The sequence below is a fragment of the Papio anubis genome, chromosome 2 (genome assembly GCF_008728515.1).
Source record: "Papio anubis isolate 15944 chromosome 2, Panubis1.0, whole genome shotgun sequence".
NCBI lineage: Eukaryota > Metazoa > Chordata > Mammalia > Primates > Cercopithecidae > Papio > Papio anubis.
Genome location: NC_044977.1, coordinates 10,801,986 through 10,823,402, shown reverse-complemented (window position 1 = coordinate 10,823,402; position 21,417 = coordinate 10,801,986). Strand labels below are relative to the sequence as shown.

General features: G+C 34.8%; 1 long non-coding RNA gene across 1 annotated transcript; it reads right to left on the bottom strand.

Moving 5' to 3' along the window:
- Positions 1-12,458: 12,458 nt before the first annotated feature.
- LOC110742499 lies at positions 12,459-17,439 on the bottom strand. Its single transcript, XR_002520229.2, has 3 exons — positions 17,420-17,439; positions 15,147-17,108; positions 12,459-12,787 (listed from the first exon to the last, which is right to left on the bottom strand). It is a non-coding gene; the product is annotated as an uncharacterized LOC110742499 (long non-coding RNA).
- Positions 17,440-21,417: the final 3,978 nt, after the last annotated feature.

The window sequence follows — 21,417 nt, the reverse complement described above, 5'->3', positions numbered from 1 at the left end:
TCTTTATAACAATACCCTGTCCTCAGTACCAATTTTCTATATTAGTCTATTCTTGCATTGCTATAAAGAAATGCAAGGTTTAATTGTTTCATGCTTCATGTTTCCTCAGGCTGTGCAGAAATCATGATGGCTTCTGGGGAGGCCTCAGGAAATTTTCAATCATGGTGGAAGGCAAAGAAGTAGCATGCATGTCTTATGTGGCTGGAGAAGGAGGAAGAGTCAAGAGCAGGGAGGCGCTATACACTTTTAATCTATCAGATCTTGTGAAAGCTCTATCATGAGAATAGTGCTAGGGGAATGGTGGTAAACCCTTAGAAACTGCCCCCATAATCCAATTACCTCCCTCCAGGCTCCACCTCCAGCATTGGGAATTACATTTAAACAAGAGATTTGGGTGGGGACACAGATTCAAACAATACCAATGGCTATAAATAAAATAGAAAAGTAAGATCTAGTATTTAATAATACAATAGGGTGACTATAGTCAACAATAATTTATTGTATCTTTAAAAATAACTAGAAGAGTGTAATTGGAATGATTGTAACACAAATAATAAATGCTGGAGGTGATGGGTATCCCATTTATCCTGATGTTATTATGCACTGCATGCCTGTAACAAAATATCTCCTGTGCCCATAAATATATACACTTACTATGCAGCATAAAAATAAAAAAAGAAACAAAAATATGCATCATTTTTCCAGGATATAAAAAATGTTGCATAATTTTCAACTTAATTCATGAGGCAAGTATAACCAATAACAGAACCTGATGAGGACATTACAAGTAAGAAAAAACATTGACCAATCTTTTTCATAATATGAAGTGAAAAATCCAAAAGACGATACTGAGGAGGTAAATCTAGAAATAGGTTTTAAAAACATGTTTAAAAATGTAATTTTATTTTCTATTGCTGTCCATAATGATGTGGATTAGTCTCACAAATATATTGTTGAGAAAAGGAGGACATAAAACTAAATAATACATACTGCGTAGTTTGTGTATGATATAAACACAGAGAAAACCAATCAATGGATTTTAATGTCAGATTTTTTTAACCACTATGAAGAAGTAGAAAATAATGATTGAAAGAAATCCCAAAGGGACTTCTAGAAATATGGTAAATTTCATTACTGGCCTGGGGTAGTGGTTACATACCATAAATGTGAACAATGCTATGCTATATTATACTTAAAATACTTTTTAAATTAAATGAATATAAGTATTGTGTGCCTAAAAAACCTGGCAAGCATTTACTTCTATTGAAGAGAAAGTGAGTCAAATGTTATATGACAGTGTGGCAGAGGTAGTGCATTAAGACAAATGTTTTTTGAGGAAAAAAGACAGTTCAGGAATATATTGAAGTGATGGATTTAAATAAGTCGTTCTTAAGATGATGTTCTAGTGTCCCCCCAAAAAATGTTCCTTAGGCTGTTGGAGATTGGCACCAAAATAAAAACTTAAACATGCTTTTTATAGGTGGCATATAAAAAAGTATATAAATAAAAGTTGAGAAAGTATACTTTTGAGTCCCTCCTCTAGGGCAGAAAGGGAAAGCAAGTCAGCAAAGGAACCATTTCTTAAAATCAAATTGAAAGTAAAACAACTATAATTTATTACTCTCTCTTTTTTTTCTTTTTTTGAGACGGAGTCTCGCTGTGTCTCCCAGGCTGGAGTGAGGGGCGCGATCTCAGCTCACTGCAAGCTCCCCCCCCTGGGTTCCCGCCATTCTCCTGCCTCAGCCTCCCGAGTAGCTGGGACCACAGGCGCCACCACCACGCCCCGCTAGTTTTTTGTATTTTTTAGTAGAGACGGGGTTTCATCGTGTTAGCCAGGATGGTCTCGATCTCCTGACCTCGTAATCCGCCCATCTCGGCCTTCCAAAGTGCTGGGATTGCAGGCGTGACCCACCGCGCCTGGCAATTTATTACTCTTTACTTAAACTCTAAGTTGCTAACCAACGAATGAAATTTGGGTTGAAAGTTTCTCACTGGAATGTGGGCTATGTACATTGGAAGGTATCGCATGACATGAGTCCTGTGTTCTGTTTGCCCAGTGGCTGGTCCTGGAAGTGAGTAGCATGACTTTTAGAGAAAAAATACAAAGTATTTGTGATCTCAAAAGACTTCTTGGAAGATTAAGGAATTATTTGAAAGGAATACTATTAAATAGATAAGAGGAATTCTAAGATCATGCAGATGATGTTGTGCTACATTTTGTTTGTAGGGCCGTAAGTGATAACAATCATACTGGTGAACATAGTTCATATTAAGAACAGTGGGAAATTAAGTTTGCAAAACATTATTAAAAACAGATGCTGAAATATTCTAGTTTTAGCAATTCTCTGTCTTTCCAGCCTCGTGTATTATTTTAGTCAAAGTATCAATTACTTATTGAATGGTGGGCACAATGGAACCCACTTTTGCAAAAGTGTCTTTTTTTAATGTAAAGCAGAGTTATTAATTCTTTTTTATCACTTTCCTTCCTTATATCATGCTGGATATTACTTATTTTCTCACTAGACTCTCACATATCTTATCTGTCTTCAGGGTACAGTGGGGAAAGATGGTGTGGAAGAAAATAAAAGAAAATAACAACCTTTCTTTATAAGTTTCATGCTCCCAGGACTAAAATCTCCTCTCTGTAGAAAGTCTGCTTTCATGAAGGGGGATTAGAGCAAACCTTTCATCTTCCAGAGCTCCATGGGCTGCGTCCTCTGCTTTCAGGGTCTTAATGTTATTGGCATCTGCTGTGTTCTGGTCACTGGTTATATTTGTCCAAATATCCACCTAAAATCAGTAGTTTTTCAAGGGATTTGAAAAATTTCTTCTCAACTCTCTCCACCTATCAATTTTTTTTTTTTTAAAGATCACTTATCAAGATTATTTTAAAACTCAGTCTCATTTTTCTAAATATTATCTCTGGACCTCTAGCTGAAAGATCAGAGTACACATTTTCTCCCAGCTTCTTCTTGAACATCCTCCTTGTGTGAATAGGACTGATGTTTATCTAAAATCATTGCAACAGACGGATGCTGAAAAGCTTTCTAAATTTAGGTATTTTTTGTTTGCTTATTTTATTTGGCAAAAAAAAAAAAAGAGAATAAATGGAAAGATCATCCTTATTTGCTAACACCCACAATAGCCATTTTGTTTCTCAAAAGTGGAGGTCTATTTAACCACGTTTTCTGTGGAGTGAGTCTACAGCCCTGCTACCATTGCAAATGTCTGATGTATACCACACTTAACTCCAAATTTGAGATCAAATATGTTAAAAGTTTAAACTGTAGCCCTCTAAATAAACAAGTTGAACTGATCCACACTGCAATGGCCTCTTTTTCTTGGAAAAGCAAAATGTGAATATAGACACCAAATGTAAGTCAGTTTTTAATCTCTGAGCTCATTCTCATGGTTTAATACAATCAGTAGTGATTCTGAGGGATAGCCATTAAACTGCTGATGATAACATTTTGCGGATAGGTGGAATGTAGTAGATAGTATTTCAACAACGATAATAAAAATATTACAATGAAATTAAATTCAGTAAAATAAAGATAAATTTTTAAATGTAAATAGTATTTAATGGGATAAGTTTAAATCAATGCTCTCAAAGAGAAGAAAAGCAAATAATGGGAACCAGTAGATACCACAAGGCATGCTGCATAGCAGGCTCGGCATATTCGTTTTTCCTTTCTTTCATTTATTCACTCATTTAATGTATATAGCTAGGAAAGATCATTAAATTGAAGCTTGTTTCACCAAAATACCAGGGTTTGGTCTAGGTACTGCTGCTCCCTGCACAGAAAGTCAACGACTGTGAAGAGGAGTATTGCAGAAGAAAAAGACTTTGATCAGGTGCTGCAGCCCAGGAGATGAGAACTCAGTCTCAAATCCATCTCCCTGACTGACTAAAACTAGGGGTTTATATAGCATGGAAGAAATGTAACAATGTGTAATAAACAAGAGCTGGGGGATGGGGGGGGCAAAGAGGGGGATCTGGTGCTCTGATCTTGTGTAACTCAGTAGTTGCCCAATCATTCAGAGTTATTTTTCACCATTTTAAAGCATTTGGATTTTAAACTCAAAGCAATCTGGGAAAACAGAAAGGTATTAAGAATCATCACTGTTGGCCAGGCGTGGTGGCTCGCACCTGTAATCCCAGCACTTTGCGAGGCCGAGGCAGGCGGATCACGAGGTCAGGAGATCGAGAACATCCCGGCTAACGTGGTGAAACTCCGTCTCTACTAAAAAACACAAAAAAATTAGCCAGGCATGGTGGTGGGTGCCTGTAGTCCCAGTTACTCGGGAGGCTGAGGCAGGAGAATGGCGTGAACCTGGGAGGCGGAGCTTGCAGTGAGCCGAGATTGCGCCACTGCACTCCAGCCTGGGCAACAGAGCGAGACTCTGTCTCAAAAAAAAAAAAAAAAAATAGAATCATCACTGTTTCTGGTTTGAGTTACTGTAATCACTTACTAACATACTTCCTGTCAGGACAGAGTAATACATTTAAATACCCAATCCTGCAGATGCTGTGCTATTTGACAATATCCAATAGACCATCAGTCTAAAGACCCTGTGCATCCTCCTGTGAAAACATTGCACAGTAATTATCTTGTCACATGTCTTTCCTCACCATGAACCTCTTGAGGGAGATTATTTAACCAGCATATTAATAGCATCTACCTCCATGTCTGACACGTGGTAGTTGCTCCAACTTAATAATAAATTTAAAGATGATTAACATTTGACATAGAGAAATGGATTTAATACCTTTAACATTTTTTTCCAAACTATAATTGTACAACTCAAATTGTCAGTAACCATAATTTGATCCCTGGATCAGCAGCATCAGCATTACCTGGGAACTTGCTAAGAAAAGCAAGTACTGGGTTGGGCACGGTGGCTCACACCTGTAATCCCAGCACTTTGGGAGGCCAAGGCAGGTGGATCACGAGGTCAGGAGATCTAGACAATCCTGGCTAACAGGATGAAACACCGTGTCCACTAAAAATACAAAAAAACTAGCTGGGCGTGGTGGCAGGCGCCTGTAGTCCCAGCTACTGGGGAGGCTGAGGCAGGAGAATGGTGTGAACCTGGGAGGCGGAGCTTGCCGTGAGCCGAGATGTGCCACTGCACTCCAGCCTGGGAGACAGAGCAAGACTCCGTCTCAAAAAAAGAAAAAAAAAGAAAGGAAAAGAAAAGAAGGGAAAAGAAAAGCAAGTCCTTGGGCCTTATACTAGACCTACTGGTTCAGAAGCTCTGGGGGAGTGCCCAGTGACCTGCATTTTAGCAAGCCCTCCAAGTGCTTCTGATGCCTACTGAGGTTCCAGACCACTCTTTATACAATAGATGTCTCTGTAGGGAATGGGTTGGTTTTACAACATAATTGGGCCACAGATATAAAACTCTAGCATATTACTGATAAGATAACTTGTTTTTCATTATTCTTCAGGGTATGGCTCTGGCTTACACTTCTGCTGGTGCTAATTGGGATGTTTTCTGGAGATTCAGTAAGAAATTTTTTTTATATTTATGTTTTAAATTTATGTTTAAAATTTGCAAGTTGACTTAATTTATTTGCCCACTTCCATTATTCTTTGTAAGACATCAGGCTGAGTTCAACAACTGATAAAAATTCAGAAGCCAGGACCTTAGTGCAGTAATTTATCGACTTATCTATGCAAATGATGGAGAAATTTGTTATAGAACAGTTTTAGAGCTATTAATTAGCAACAAAATTCAGGTAAGGAATGAGAAATGACAATTATGAACTTAGAAAGTAGAAGAAAACCCAGTCTGCTTTATTGATTCAGGCATTTCTTGGACATCTGGATTGGTGAGTCAGGCATAACATAAATTATAACAATAATTTTATTTTTCCATAACTGGTTATCAGTATTTATGGGTTTCAATTGCTGCCTCTGTTTGTTTTCTTATTCACAAATTTGTTCTGGCTTCTTGTCCTCTCGATTGCTTTGTAAGCATTGTTTAAAAAGGTAAATGCATTAAGAGCAAATTGAAAGAACAGTGTCACATTGAATACTATGGTCAACATCCTGTTACTAATTCCTGTTTCATAATGATCAATTAGATAATTTTACACTGGAAAGCCTTTTCAAAATGTAATCAACAAACTATTTTACGTTTCTGTCGCTATTAAAAAATATAAATCAAACCAAAGCAAACAAGAACAGAAACAGAAGCCTTTATTCTCCATGTCAGTATATACTTATGTAAAATATATCAAACTACGGTGCTTTCAATTAGATTTTCTTTCTTGCTCAAGAATAAGGAATTATAAGATACAGTCACTCACAAATCATCTGGATAGACTCAAAGCATCTTGGAATGGAAAATATTATACATTTTTTCTTTGTTTCTTCTATATTTTCTTCATGAGTTATTCGAAACCCAGAGACATTAAGTGACTTTTCTGTGGATAGTTAATTTGTGACAGAGCTTTAAGTAGAAAACAAATGTATTTACTATAAGTTTAGTGCTGGCAAAGGGAATATTTATTAACTTGTATATATATATGTATAGATATGCTTAATTTATATAAACATCTAGGTAACATTTAAGATACTGTAGATAACAGAGGAAACTTAGGAAGTCATTTTAAAATGTTGGATAGTTTGATAATTTTGGTAAGTATTTCTAAGGTTTTAGTTCTATTTCCAATTTTCTATTGTTTTTAAATCTATATTAGAGGTAAAAGTTAAGAAAACCAAAAAGGAAGAAACAGCTCAGAATATGATGTTTCACTTCTGTTTGTAGTAACGAGAGTCAGTTTAGTAAATCTGGTAACAGACTTTCAAAAAGGAAAATAGTGATCTACTCAAATGTTCTTTATATTTAGAAAGGTTATATTATTCCTTCAAAAAATATTTATAAAATCCTAAGAAGTTCCAAGTACTATTTGTGGTGGTGAAGATATAGAAGCCAATAAAACAGAGACAAATTCCTGCTCTAAGGAAGCTTGGAGTCTAGTGGAGGAAGTAGGATAACAGACAAAGGCATTGGAAGAATGCATAGTGTATAACATGGTAATAGATGGAAAAATTAACACATAAGAATAATAATAGGAAGCACAGAAATAATATAGGACATATTTAAAATAAAATGATCAAGATGATACTTGGAAAACACCTAAAAGAAGTATGAGAGCAAGCAACGTGTATTTCTGGGATAAACGTGTATCAGAAAGAAAAGCAAGTACAAAAGCTGTTGGGCAGGAGGAGGCTTGGAGTGTTCAAGGAGCAGAAAGGAGGCTAATGTATTAATTGAAAAAGAAACCAAATGGAAATTCTGAAGTTCCAATATATAATGACTGACACAATAACGCACTAGAGAAATTAATGATAGATTGGAAGTGAAAAGTTAAAAAAATCAGCAAACTTGATTATAGATCAACAAAAACCATGCAATCTAAAAAACAGTGTAAAATAAATAAAAAATAAACAGTGCCTCAAACAAATATGGGATACTATTAAGTACATTAATGTACATATGAAAGGATTACTAAAAAAAAAAAGAAAAGAAACATGAAGAAGGCCAAAGAAATAATGCTTGAAAACTTTCCAGATTTGCTGAGAAGCATGATGTAAATGTTATACTGTAAATATACTCAAAAAGCTCGACTAAATTAAGGTAGAGTAAACTCAAAGATTAATACGCAGAATATCACAGTACAATTGTTTTGTGCCAAAGACAAAGAAAATTTTGAAGGGAACAAAAGTACAATGACTCATTGTGTACAAGAGAACCACAGTAAGAGTAACAACTAACTTCCCATGAAAAACAAAGGAGGCCAGAATGCAGTGAGCTAATGCAATCAAAATGCTGACACCAACAACCAAAAAGTCCATCGATAATCTCATGTTCATCAAATCTACATTTCAAAATTGAAAAGAAAATAAAGAAATTTCCAGATAAATAAGAACGCAGGAAGTTGTTATTAATAACCAGTGCAGAGGAAGCCAGAGGAAGAGATGAGAGATTCAATCCATTACTGCCTTTCACATATTCCCCTTCTTGAATTTTCTATTCCCCATTGATAAGGTAGACAGGAACACGTTAAAGGTGTAAAGTAGGCGTGGTTTCAGAAAGTTTTCCATATTCACCAGACTCTCAGAACTGGCCTAGAAAATCCCCTAGGACTATTTGCTATCTAAACCTCATCATTTTGCTCCTAGAAATGCTATTCCAGAGTACAATCTCTGGACCAGTTTTCAGAATTCCATGGATGCCAGATATCACCAAAGATACAGTCAGTAGATCAAGAGTAGAAAGCTTCCTTAGATAAGCTGGCTGCTGACTATATTAAAAAAAAAAAAGACTTGGCAGCAAATTCTGTTTTGTTTTACAATTGAATCTGGAATGAAACCTCAGAGGATTTAAAACTGGATAAAATGCAGAAAATTAAAATGTTATTTGGGATCTGGCAAAAATGTTGGAACTTTACTTTTATGTTATTTCAAATTTTTTCTTCTATTAATATAAATATTGTTGAGAAGTTGACTGTAAAACAATTATATAGTCTTTCAAGTATTTTGAGAGTTGACCAGCTAAATACTAGATTTTCTTTGTCATGTCATATATTTTATATCATTATTTTTAGTAAAGCATTTTTTTGAAGACTAGAGTAATAGAAAAATTAAAAAAATTCTGTATTTTTATTTCACTGCACCCTCTCAAAATGCTTTCATAGATGGTCAAATTAGCTGACATCTCCCACATGCAGGTCAGAGAAAGTAAGGTGAAATTTCTGGAAACCACCTAGGCTTTATCTCAGCTTTATCCTAACTTAAATTTAGTTGTTTATTTGTTTGAGTGTGATGAGTTCTCATGGCGTTAGCTCTAGAAATGACTAGAGGTTTTTGGATCAGATTCCTACACTCTAATTACACTTTCGCCTTACAATCTTGTGAAAGTAATTTAACCTGTTTACGTAGTAGTCTTATAATAATTAGAATGGGTTATAACTATCAAGTTCATTGGATTAATACAAAATGTATAATGATACTATATACCTCAATAGTATATGATAAAGATTAAATGAAAGAACTATATATAAATAATCACCACAATGATGGTTTTATGTAATTATTTTTAGTAAGGAATTTTTTAAGACCTATTTCAACATGTCTAATGTTATGAGTGCCTTCCGTTGATGGACACTCAGTAATTGCTAGCTGTGATAATTAACAAATGTCTTGCTTGCTAAACATTGAGTTTGCTTTTACACATTAGACATCTTTATTTTAATTATTGAACATATTCAAGTATTTTTCAGAAATATGACACTCATTTTATGTTCTTCTCCATTTACACAACAGAAATTGTACTAACAACATATTGGTACCTGAACTACAACTTAAATTTTCAGCAAAGGAAACTGTGGCCAAAGAGGGACAGTATCTCAACCTCATTAGAAGTTGTGTTTTGCTTTCATGCTGTGTCAAACCTCACACTTCAGCAATAGCAAGGTTTTTACTTTTCCCTATAAATTACTGGTAATATTAATAACAACAAGATGATACTATTTAATATGAATTAAGAGTTTTCAGGGCACTTTCACATTTATGGTTTTATTTGATTTTTACAGGAACTCTGTTGTATTATTAGTGCATTCTCACTCTGCTGTAAAGAAATACCTGAAACTGGGTAATTTATAAAGAAAAAGGTTTAGTTGGCTCATGGATCTGCAGGCTGCAAAGGAAGCGTAGTGGCTTCTGCTTCTAGGGAGGCCGCAGGAAGCTTCCAATCATTGTGAGCGAGTCATCTCACATGGCAGGAGCGGGAGCAAGGAGTGGGGAGGTGTTACACGCTTTTAAAAGACCAGGTGTCATGAGAACTCACTCACGAGCACAAGGGCAGTGCCAAGGGGATGCTGTTAAACCATTAATGAGAAATCTGCCTCCATGATCCAATGACCTCCCACCAGGCCCTACCTCCAATATTGGGGATTACAGTTTGACATGAGATTTGGGCAGGGACAGAGATCCAAGTCATGCCATCTACCATTCTCAGTATTCAAGTGCTTTTAGTTTCTCAGTCGTTAGGGGAGTAGCCCAAATTTGAGCAGGTAATAGCCAGTGGCTCTAATCTGGAAGCCTCTATCTTCTGACTCCTTATCTGAGTTTCTTTCTACCCTGCCATATTACTTCTACTTCCCATGTGAAAGAAAATATTTGGCATCACATAAGGACAGGTACAATAGACTTCATATTCTGCATGGGAAGAAATACGAAGGAGATGCATCTTAACAAAATTGCAAACTTTATTAGTCTTCTTCAAACAATACCTGTAGTTTCATACTGATATTCTCCGATTATCTTTGAATTGATGGAAGGATAGATACTAAGAATACATTAGATTAAATTGCTGGGGTCAATCTGGTACAATGATAATGTTTCTAATCTTTATTTGAAAAAATATACACAGAAGTATGTATATATCTTTACTTTTACATAAAAATGCATTGTATATACATAAGCATGTATGTATCTTTACTTTTACATAAAATATATTGACTGAAAGAATAAATTATGCATATCTTTCAGTATTCATAAGGAGTTTCCAACTTTTATTGATTTTACTATAGTTATAAGTAAAAGTTGGAACCGAACATTTTCAATACATATTTTCTTTACAAAAATATGTTCAGAAATATTTACTTAGATTAATGGATTACCATAAACAAGGCAATGAGTGGATATATGTGTCAGTGTGTGTATGTGTGTGCATGTGTGTACATAGCCACATATTTGCTAGAAACATGTGGATGAGAAATAAACAATTTAAGCTAATTGCAAGGGGGATATTTAAAGAAAAACAGCATTATTAGTCCAAGGAGAGAGGCGACACGTGCGCACCAGCAATTACTCAGGGAACACAAAATTCTTCGAAGTAGACTAAGGCTAGCCTTAGAGGAGGTAGAAAAGAAAAACAAACAATCCAAGAAAAAAAAAAAAAAGGAAAGGTGGGGGGAGATTTAACTTAAAGCAGTGAGTTCAAACTGACCTTTCCCGTCCTGTAAGTATTGGAAGCAGATGGCTACTCCTATAATTTAGTCCTTGCCTGCTCTGATACAGAAGGTTTAGGGTTTTCCCCCTCCTATAGCTCTCTTTGCTACAGTAATAGTCTCTTTAAAACAGAAAGACCAGGTTTAGGTGTGCATTTGTGAATCATGTAAGATAACATTTTCTAATTTATATTTAAAAACTGGCAGTGAAAATGCAAACAGAAAAGGTACAATGAAATACAGTTCAGATTTAATCTGACATGACACATCAGCAAGTCATTGACTGATTCAATCACAAAGTAGCCTACCGAAATTTTTAATTACAATTACTTTTAATGAAACAACATCATTGGAGCTTGGATGCACTCCATCAATTAGAAAGGAATGGAAGAAATATAAATACTATGTAGGCTATGTAAATTTTTCATTTTTAACATGCTTATATGTTTGCATGAATCACAATGCATGTATCTGTAAATTGACTTAAAATAGGGCGGGGCTATTCAATAAACCAATTATTTAAGCAGCGAAGCTTTAAAGATACTTAACAACAAAAACTCCACCAAGTAACCACTGAAAGAATAAACTGCATAATGAGAATTAAAAGTTTCAACAATACCCATTAGGGTATTCTACTGCACCATTGATTCCACTACTATCAATTGCTTTCAGTTAGCTGAACCTTTGAGTGCTTATTGGAAAGGACTAATAAACCACAATCAACTTTCTTTTTAACCTCACAAGGGTAGCTTGAATGAATTAAATGCTCTTCCCCGTTTTCCATTTCAGACACGTAAGTAGCAGGAAAATCTTAAATGTGGCCTTTTATAAGTCTTTTCTCCCGTAAATAAAAACAAGAAAAACATATGCATCTATTCTATGATGAAAATATCAGCATTTTCGCATGCTTTAGATCATTATTGTACCTATTAAACTTTACAGATGTGCTTCTCTTTGTTTCAGGTTCAAAGAAGCAAAAGGATGAGACCACTAAACAAATTTGGTGCTGCCCATTAACTAATTCAATCTGCCTCAATTTTATTGAGGTGACAATCTGTACATTTAAAAAAAGTAGATAGGTATACATATAAATAGACAAACAAATAGATAAATGGCTTATATGTCCAACATCAATGCTTTCAGGTGTTTGGCAATTGCAGAGCAAGATAGATTTAAACTGGTAATTCCTTAGTGTTTGTGAAAGGATGTTGTGTTACCATGTCAAAGGACAGGACGTTTGTCTCTGTACTAAAGATACAATTAAAATTTGTTCATAAAATATAATAAATTATTAGACTTTAAATTACTAGAAGTATATAGATACTATGATTATTGCTGTTCACATTTTTTACTCCTAATTTGCTCTAAAATAATTGCATAACTTTCAAATATTGAACACAAAACTTAAAATGAACTTTTAGAAAATTCTGAATTTAGAACAGAATTAAACATTTTTATTTTGTCTTGAATGATTTAAATTGTTAGAAGAATGTAGCTGCTAATAAAAATCCAGTTATTTTCTGCTGAAGATCAAGTGATGAAATTTTGTTAAATGTGAGGCTGAGATGTTCCAATTTACCTGAAAATCTTTCTATGAAAGGCAATTTTGAAGGACATTATTTTTATATTGTATAACATTATTTTTATATTGTGTATATAATTATGAAACAAAAAGACTCTTATTAATTTTGAAATAGAAAAATACTGACTTACAGCCATCAATGTTTCAGCCAAAATCTCAGTTGTCAGCCTATAATATTTCTGTAAAAGAAGACATCAGATTTGTACATCATTGTTAAAATTTGGGCCCACTGATTTTTATTCAGAACTATCTGAGTTTAGAAATTTCATCTTTTCCTAAACATATACTTCATGAATTTACTGGAATCTTGAAATAAATTTGAGTGGCTCACTAACATGTCAGATTCTTATGCATGAATACAAAATTTGCTTCCCTGGAGCCTAGAATGTGTTTGTTGCATAGAAAATTCCTGTTGATTGCTGTTGGCTTGGACTCTTTCTTTTCCTTCAACTTTTATTTTAAGTTCTGGGGTACATGTGCAGGATATGCAAGTTTGTTACATAGGTAAACGTGTGCCATGGCAATTTGCTGCAAAGATCATCCCATCACCTAGGTGTTAAGCCCAGCATCCGTTAGCTGTTCTTCCTGATGATCTCCCTTCCCCAACCCCCACGGACAGGCCGCAGTGTGTGTTGTTCCCTGCAATAAGTCCATGTGTTGTCACTGTTCAGCTCCCATTTATAAGTGAGAACATACAATGTTTGGTTTTCTGTTCCTACATAAGTTTGTTGAGGATGATGGCTTTCAGCTCCATCTACGTCCCTGCAAAGGACGTGATCTCATACCTTTTTATGGCTGCATAGTCTTCTATGGTGTATATGCACCACATTTTCTTTATCCAGTGTATCACTGATGGGCATTTGGGTTGATTTCATGTCTTTGCTATTATGAATAGTGCTGCAATGAACATACATGTGCCTGTATCTTCATAATAGAATGTTTTATATTCTTTTGGGTATATATCCAGTAATTAGATTGCTGGATCTAATGGTATTTCTGCCTCTGGATATTTGAGGAATCACCAGATTGTCTTCCACAGTGGTTGAACTAGTTTACACTTCCATCAACAGTGTAAAAGCATTCCTTTTTCCCTGCAGCTCACCAGCATCTGTTGTTTCTGGACTTTTTAATAATCAGAATAATCAGTGATCATTTTAGAATTTGGGGGTAGTGTGTGGTTTGAAATTGTACATTGAAAATAATGTGTAACAAATTGCGATGAGATACAACCTAACAAATCATAACCCAGGGTGATTCTCAGTTTGTGAAATCTTAGTAGGACACATTCAGTAGTGCACTAGCGATTCTTAACAACTGGCTCCCCTGCCTATCTCTTCTCTCAGACAGCCTGCTTTCATGCTAAAGGTCTTGACCTGCTGGTTATTTGTACAGCAATAAATATATAGCAGTTGAGAAGTATACCATCAAATGTAGATTTCAGCATGAATGCATATTTAATATGCCATCCATGCATGATTACGTGTGAGCTCAGCTCTCTTAAACTAATTATCTCTGAGAATTAAGATGAATTTTTGTAATAATTTCTGAAGTATAATCACAAGAAACTGATATAATTTACCAAATATGTTAACAACTAACTCCAAAGAAAATTTTCAAGGACATTAAACACACAGGACATGGTTTACCACTGAGAATTTACTCATTGAAATTGAGAAACTTCATCCACTTTCCATAAATAAATATCACTGTGGTGACAGACAGAAAAGTAAATTTCTATCCATACTGAATAATAAGTCTTTAGGAAAACTGTCATTTGGTAAAATGTCAAGCCGTTCATTTAAAATGAACATAGTCTATGAACTGGTAATTTTTGCAAAGTTGTCAACAATTTTTCAAAGATTAATTTATCAGTTTTTGATTCTCTCTAAAGCGTCCTTGCTTTCCTCAGCTACACAGACCACTTCTGCCTGGAGGGAAAAATATTAAAAGGGCTACAGCAACTTGAGCTTTTCATGGAATGGCCACTATAATGAATGAATGCTCACCGTTAGCCCCTCTGCCAGCGTACCTTCAGGGAGACTGAATCCTAGTTGTGATAAAGTAATGATTCTACTTCACATTGTTTCAGGCCCTGCCCTGCAGATGTTCCCTTTCAATCTGTGGAGGCTGCTAACTCATGAACCACTGTAACATAAGATAATTTTGCTGAGTCTGTGTTGAGGGAGGGGCAGACGCTAATAGTAACTAAGGGTGAATTTACTATCTCTAAATGAAAGGAAAATAGAATTGAATATTTAATCTACCCTCAAGTCCATTTGACTGAAACTTGCGTTCGGAAAAGTTATTTAATCGTTGTGTGCATGTGTGCACTGCGTGTGTGTGTGTTTGTAGGCATTTTAGAAAACTGCAAATTCTCAAAATAAATATCTCCTGACGACTATCTCTGCTCCTCCGCTTGTTTACCTTGGTTCCCCATCTTACACACAATAGACTCATGAACATTTTCCCGGACTATTAATTGGAGTGGAAAATTAAAATCATAGATTTTCTCCCATATTATTACCAAGTCAGTAATACCTTTGGTCTTAAAAACTATCTCAGAGGAAGTGTCAGAAATATTAGTTTGGAAGCTAATGCAGTCTTCAGCATGTGAATTTTTGAAGGCAAAGGGTCTTGATGCAATTTGCATCATCAAGCAAGGAGTGGTTGACTTTTCTCGATCTCTTCTTTGTGCCTAAAGGTAAGTAAATTAACAAAGCATCAACACTATAAGCCATTCATGATGGTTTTATAAAAGTATGTATTTTATATGAATGAATTTGATATACCGCACACAATATGCAAACACAGAATTTACTCATAAATGTTTGAAATATATTTTTATCCATATCACAAGTATGTAACATCTATCAGCTATGAGACCAGGTATAGACCATAATGTTGCTCAAAAGACTCATCACACAATCTGGGGCATGAGGATATGTGTAAAAGAGCAATAGATACTACATGTGCTAGCAGAGGTTTTCCAGAAATATTTGGGAGAGTCAGAAGTGACGGTCAGAGATCTCAGAGATGAGGTGGTATTAGACCTGAGGTTTTAAAGGGTACCTAGTAGATCTTCAAGCTATCAAATAAAGGAAGAGTAGCATATTCATGCCACATTTAGAAACTGTAATTAGTTAGCTGTCATTAAGGGTTAAGATTGACAGGGGGACAATCTGGACAGAAACGTTTCAATATGATCTGCATTTTGGACTTAATACTGGGTCACTGGAGAATGAGAGAGGGTTTTTAATGAGGAAGTTTATGTAATTAGTCATTTTTTAAAATAAATGTATTTTGACAACAGGAGAAATAAGAGTCTAAAGGTAGAAAAAGTAGATAGGAAGCTATTTTGATAGCCCAGAAGGGAGATGAAGTCCATGGAGGTAAAGAGTCTAGTGCAAGAAGTAAACATATTGAAGACTATGAAAGGAGGTATGAGACTATAGCAGATGTAAGCTTGCTTTCACTACCAAGGACAAATTGAAAACACTCAATACAAACACACACAGGCACACACAGAAGCACATACACATAAAATCAACGTGCCAAAGAGAAAATGAAAAAATTTGGAAATTTGGGCAACAAATTGGTCCTAGCTTCATTTTATCCTTTTTATTATAAGGCTTTTATTCTGAAAGTTCATTTAAACATATAACAAGTATTTATTATAAGTTATTTGTGTGCAAATGTCCATTCTAGGTGCTGAGATTTAGAAACTTAGAGACAAATTCCCTGCCAAAATGGAATTTGTATCCTAGTAGAATGTCATTGATATTGCTTCACTTTAAGCCTAAAAGATAAATCAATGGAGGAAATTTAATTTAGAAGACTTAGCTCTGTAATAACAAATAGGATCTGCTTCTATGGGACTTTTTCCTAAGAGAGTAATGATTTCTTAGTAATTATAAATAAAAAGCACCCTGAAATTTATTGTTTTACAGAAAATACTTACAGAAGTAAAACTCTTAAAAATTAGACAAAATAAAAACAGAAATAATAATGCCATAGTATTATTGTATAACTCAAAATCATCTTTGAAAAGTTGACTTAGAAAAGATAATTATAATGGAAATTGGACTATATTTATTTTTTTCATAATTTGGGTTCATGGTCATCTAGAAAAAGAATCTGAAATTACTGGTTCTATCATAAATATTCTAATTAGGAACAATTAAATTCAATAATTAAATTACATTAAATTCTAATCTCCCCATACTACATAAATAAAATATGTATAAAACTATATAAATATGTAAATATGTTATTAGATATATTTATGTACACACATATAGATATATATCACTTCTGTTTCCTGATTCTAGAAGCTTTCTGTCAGATTTCTTGTTTCCAAGTACATCAAATACAAAAGCAAAAAAAAAAAAAAACAAAACCATCATTTTTACAGACCTCAGGCCAGTGACCCAGGTGAAAAGAGAAATGAAACAAAGCTTTCTTGATGGAAGAATAAGAGCTTTCTCATCATTCTGGACCAAGCTGTGAGCCATGTATAAAAGGTAATTTATTTTCGGAGAAAAAAACAACGAAATTACTCACTGGTGAAAACACAATTGGAGACCTAGAATTTCGGGAGACAGACACCCAGATATGTGTTCTCTTGAATCATTACACACACAATGTCTAGATGCTAAGAAATTGCAAGGAAATTTTAAAAAGGGTATACAGAATTCCCAAAAGTGCCCCTTATTTCTCAGTTGTTTTCACTAGTGAAATATATCTTTTTAAACCAGTTAAACCAGTTAGTGGATACTTTTATATGCCCTTGTAGTTAAGTGAGAGTTTTTCACCTCAAGCTGTCAATTAGTACTGCTCTAGACACACCAAGTGGCTGATATCTGTCACCCTGTTTGCTCTATTTACTATCTAAATGCTTAAATCTTGAATACTTAATGGATTTGTTCATAGTTCTTTACTCATCTCCTTGTCCTCTATTCAGCATGTTCCAAGAATGCTCCTGTTCTCCAAATATTATCTACATGTCTGGCACTTCTGTTCCCTTATATCCAGATGAGTTAGCCGCCAAATACCTAATCTAGAATTTACTCATGTCAAAATGGAACAACCCTGCACTGACCTCCCAGGGGACCAGATGGTGCAGGCAAATGTCACAATAGCAGATGTCACAATTAGATGTCACAATAGAAGTATGCATAAAATACTTAAGTTAAAACAATATTGGAATGGTAGTGTGCATATATTTTATATGTATTCATTTAATTAAATAAAACGTGTAATTGGTACACAAGGAAGTTTTTACAAAGCACAGATATACAATGGAGAATGAGGTCACACTTTTAAAGTTAAAAGGATCCTATTTATGTCCATCCAGCTTCTTCCTCAGTCTCTCCTGATTTTAATGCCCAAGTAAGTTTCCCCAAGTGAGTTTCAAAGTGAAACAGGAAGAATGAGCACAGACGTTCTGTGCGCCATTGAATAGATTTTCGGATTAGTTTTGGATGAATGCTTTTTAACGTGAATACTATATTTAGGTGCTCAGAACAAAAGGTCATTCCATAAGCACCCCCTAATAGAGTAATTTCTGTTACTTTTAGAGAATTCAGAATTCTGTCACCATCTCAAACGACTTAATGCTGCCTGGCAATTCTACTATTAGACAAAGGATAATTATACCCTTCTCATTACATCTTCAAGAGGCTCACTACAGCCATATTTTGTTCAATTTTATTTAAGGCCTGCATAGTTTAAAAGTAACCATTCATTATAATTTTAGTTAACATTTATTTTAAAATCTTGCGGATATTTTTTATAATTCATGCAATGCCAATAATAATAACTATAAGAAACAGGAATTAGCATCAGCTTTTTTATTTTTAAAAACATTTTGCTTTTAAGACTAACAAAGGAAAGACTAGTGACATGAATTTTGAAATAAATTTTATAAGGATCAATCAAAGAAGAATAGTGTCAGCAAGAGTTTTCAAATGATAAATGAGAGCATTTGAGTTTGTTTCATAAAAGTAATTAACAGACTAATATCACATCATGTCATTTAAATCTTGTATCTGAGATTGCTTCCCGTGCGATTTTAAAGAGGCTGGAGTAAATAAAGAGGCAAAAACGTGAAGTGTTTTCTAAGTCAAATAAGAGAACTTTAAAAAGCAAGCTTCTTAAATCCTTAGAAAAAGGACTGCAGAATTTGTAAACTGTGATAAATCTACAATTCACACACAGTCATGGCATTTTCAAGTTTTACTGGGTGATCTTCTTGACTGCGTTAATGAGCAGTAATAGACACAAGCAGGTTTTTGAATAGATGGTGTTTGTTATTCATGTGTGTGTTCTCCTCATTGTTTAACAAAGAACCTTACAGATAGTAAATAGTCAAATGAATTTCTGTTTGATCAAATTTCGAATAAAAACTTTTTACCTATTGTTAATTGCTGATCAAATCACAGAGTTTTTTGTTTGTTTGTTTGTTTGTTTTCCCAACAAATTTACTGTTGTGGTATTGACCAGGGAACTCTTAACTCTTTTTTTTTTTTTTTTTTTGACAGAGTCTCACTTTGTCGTCCAGGCTAGGGTGCAGTGGCGGGATCTCGGCTCACTGCAACCTCTTCCTCACAGGTTCAAGCGATTCTCCTGCCTCAGCCTCCCGAGTAGCTGGGACTACAGGCACCTGCCACCACGCCCGGCTGATTTTTTGTGTTTTTAGTAGAGGCGGGGTTTCACCACGTTAGCCAGGATGGTCAGGGTCTCCTGACCTCGTGATCCGCCCGCCTCGGCCTCCTAAAGTGCTGGGATTACATGCGTGAGCCACGGCGCCCGGCCCAGTGAACTCTTAACTCTATAAATGTAAGGGCTTCACACTACTACCGTGTGTGTGTGTGTGTGCGCGTACAATAATATATAAATAAACGATTAAACTTATTTATTTGTTACATTTTACAAAGCTCAATCTAAAATGATATTCTTATGATACTTTATTTCAGAAAATTATTTTATGGAAATAAAGTGAGTTTAAAATAACATATATTATTCCTTATTATGTGAAAAAATTAAGGTTGATAACAATTTAGGTATGAACAACCAACCACTCACAGTGACAGACATGATTTACAGTAATGATGGCAGCATTGAAGTATAAACTTATATAATTATTTTAAGTGATCAAGAAATTAATGCTTTACTTTCTAACAATCATCGTATCTACTTTTCCTACAGGTTTAGGCAATTCTAAGCGTTTGTTTTCCCTATCATAAACAATATGAATATTCATGCTAAAATGAGAACTATTAAATCAAAGCATGAATTATTTACTATTGCCCAGAGATGCATTAACTTCACGGAATATTACTAATTCACAAAGGTTTTGAACATCTACCTGAAGTCAGTTAAACATTCATAATACGTAATTCTAAAAATAACATTCCCCAAAGTGTGCAATTTTAAGTTGAAAAAAGTCAATACAAATCTGTGATGAACAATAAGAGAGCATCCGGATCAGAAAAATGTATTTCTTTTCTCTCTGCAGGTTAAGAAAGAAATAGTGACTTCTAGACACACCTCTTGTGAAATAGAGACAAGGCACTTGCTCCTGAGTGTCCTCACCCCCATGGACTCTTCACAGCAATTGCAAAAGGCTGGGATAATGATGTTTCATGCTGACATTTTGATGGCACCAGTGTCCCATCATGACATGGCGGGGAAACTCAATAGGGTAGGATTAGATAATTTTGCAAAAGATAATTACGGGAATCTTTTCTTTTGGTTCCCAATTCATGAAGTTGTGACTGCGTCAGAAACCTTCCCTTACCTTTAGAGCTAGTGTGGTGCAGTGCAGAGAACACAAATGTGAAGCAGACTCATCTGTGTAATTGTGTGCAAATAAATGAATGTTTCCAAATTCTTGGTTTTCTGTGTTAAATAACTACCTCCTAGGGATGATGGGTATATTAAATAAATTAATGCATGCTAATTACTTCTTATAGCTCCTAATAAGTTAATATGAATTTACAGAATTGGACTTTTGGGATCAAATTATCAGTCTGCCTCTTGTGCACTTTGGTAATTTAGAGGAAGCTATTTAATTTTTCTCAAGTCCATTTTCCTCAGTTGGGAAATGGAGATAATAGTATCACCCAATATGGTGTGTTGTTGTTTGGGTTAGGGAGTGAATTCGCATCCTAAATAGCACACCATAACATTCAATTTAGGTTAACTTTTATTTTATAATCAGTTATTTTCATTTCTATGATTCACTTGATGATAATAAAATTAAATGACCCTACTGGTTGCTATCATTTCAATTTTAGGGGAAAGATGAAGTTTTAATATTTGGAGAAGGAATACACAATGAATATCTAGCATGAATACTGACAAATTTACATCAAAATTATTTTAAAGTACTCATTATTCTGGGTTACTGAAGCCAAATATGTGTCTTGGTCTTCAAGAGGCAATAACAAAATATGAAAAATCTTTTAGAAGTTTATTATTTTTTAAATTGTTTTAGATACAGGGTCTTACTTTGTGGCTCAGACTGGAGTGAAGTGGTGCAATAATAGCTAAATGCATCCTTGAACTCCTGGGCCCAAAGATGCCTCAGCCTCCCAAGTAGCTGGGACTACAAGTGTGTGCCAGCACATCCAGCTAATTTTTGTATTTTTCAAAGAGACAGGGTCTTACCATGTTGCTTCCAAATTGATCCTCTTGCCTTGGATTCCGAAAGTGCTGAGATTTAAAGGTATGAGCCATAATGCCTAGCCTAGAATTTTTTACAAGACTTGTAAGAAGAGCATATGACAAATTGCATTGCTAATTCTTT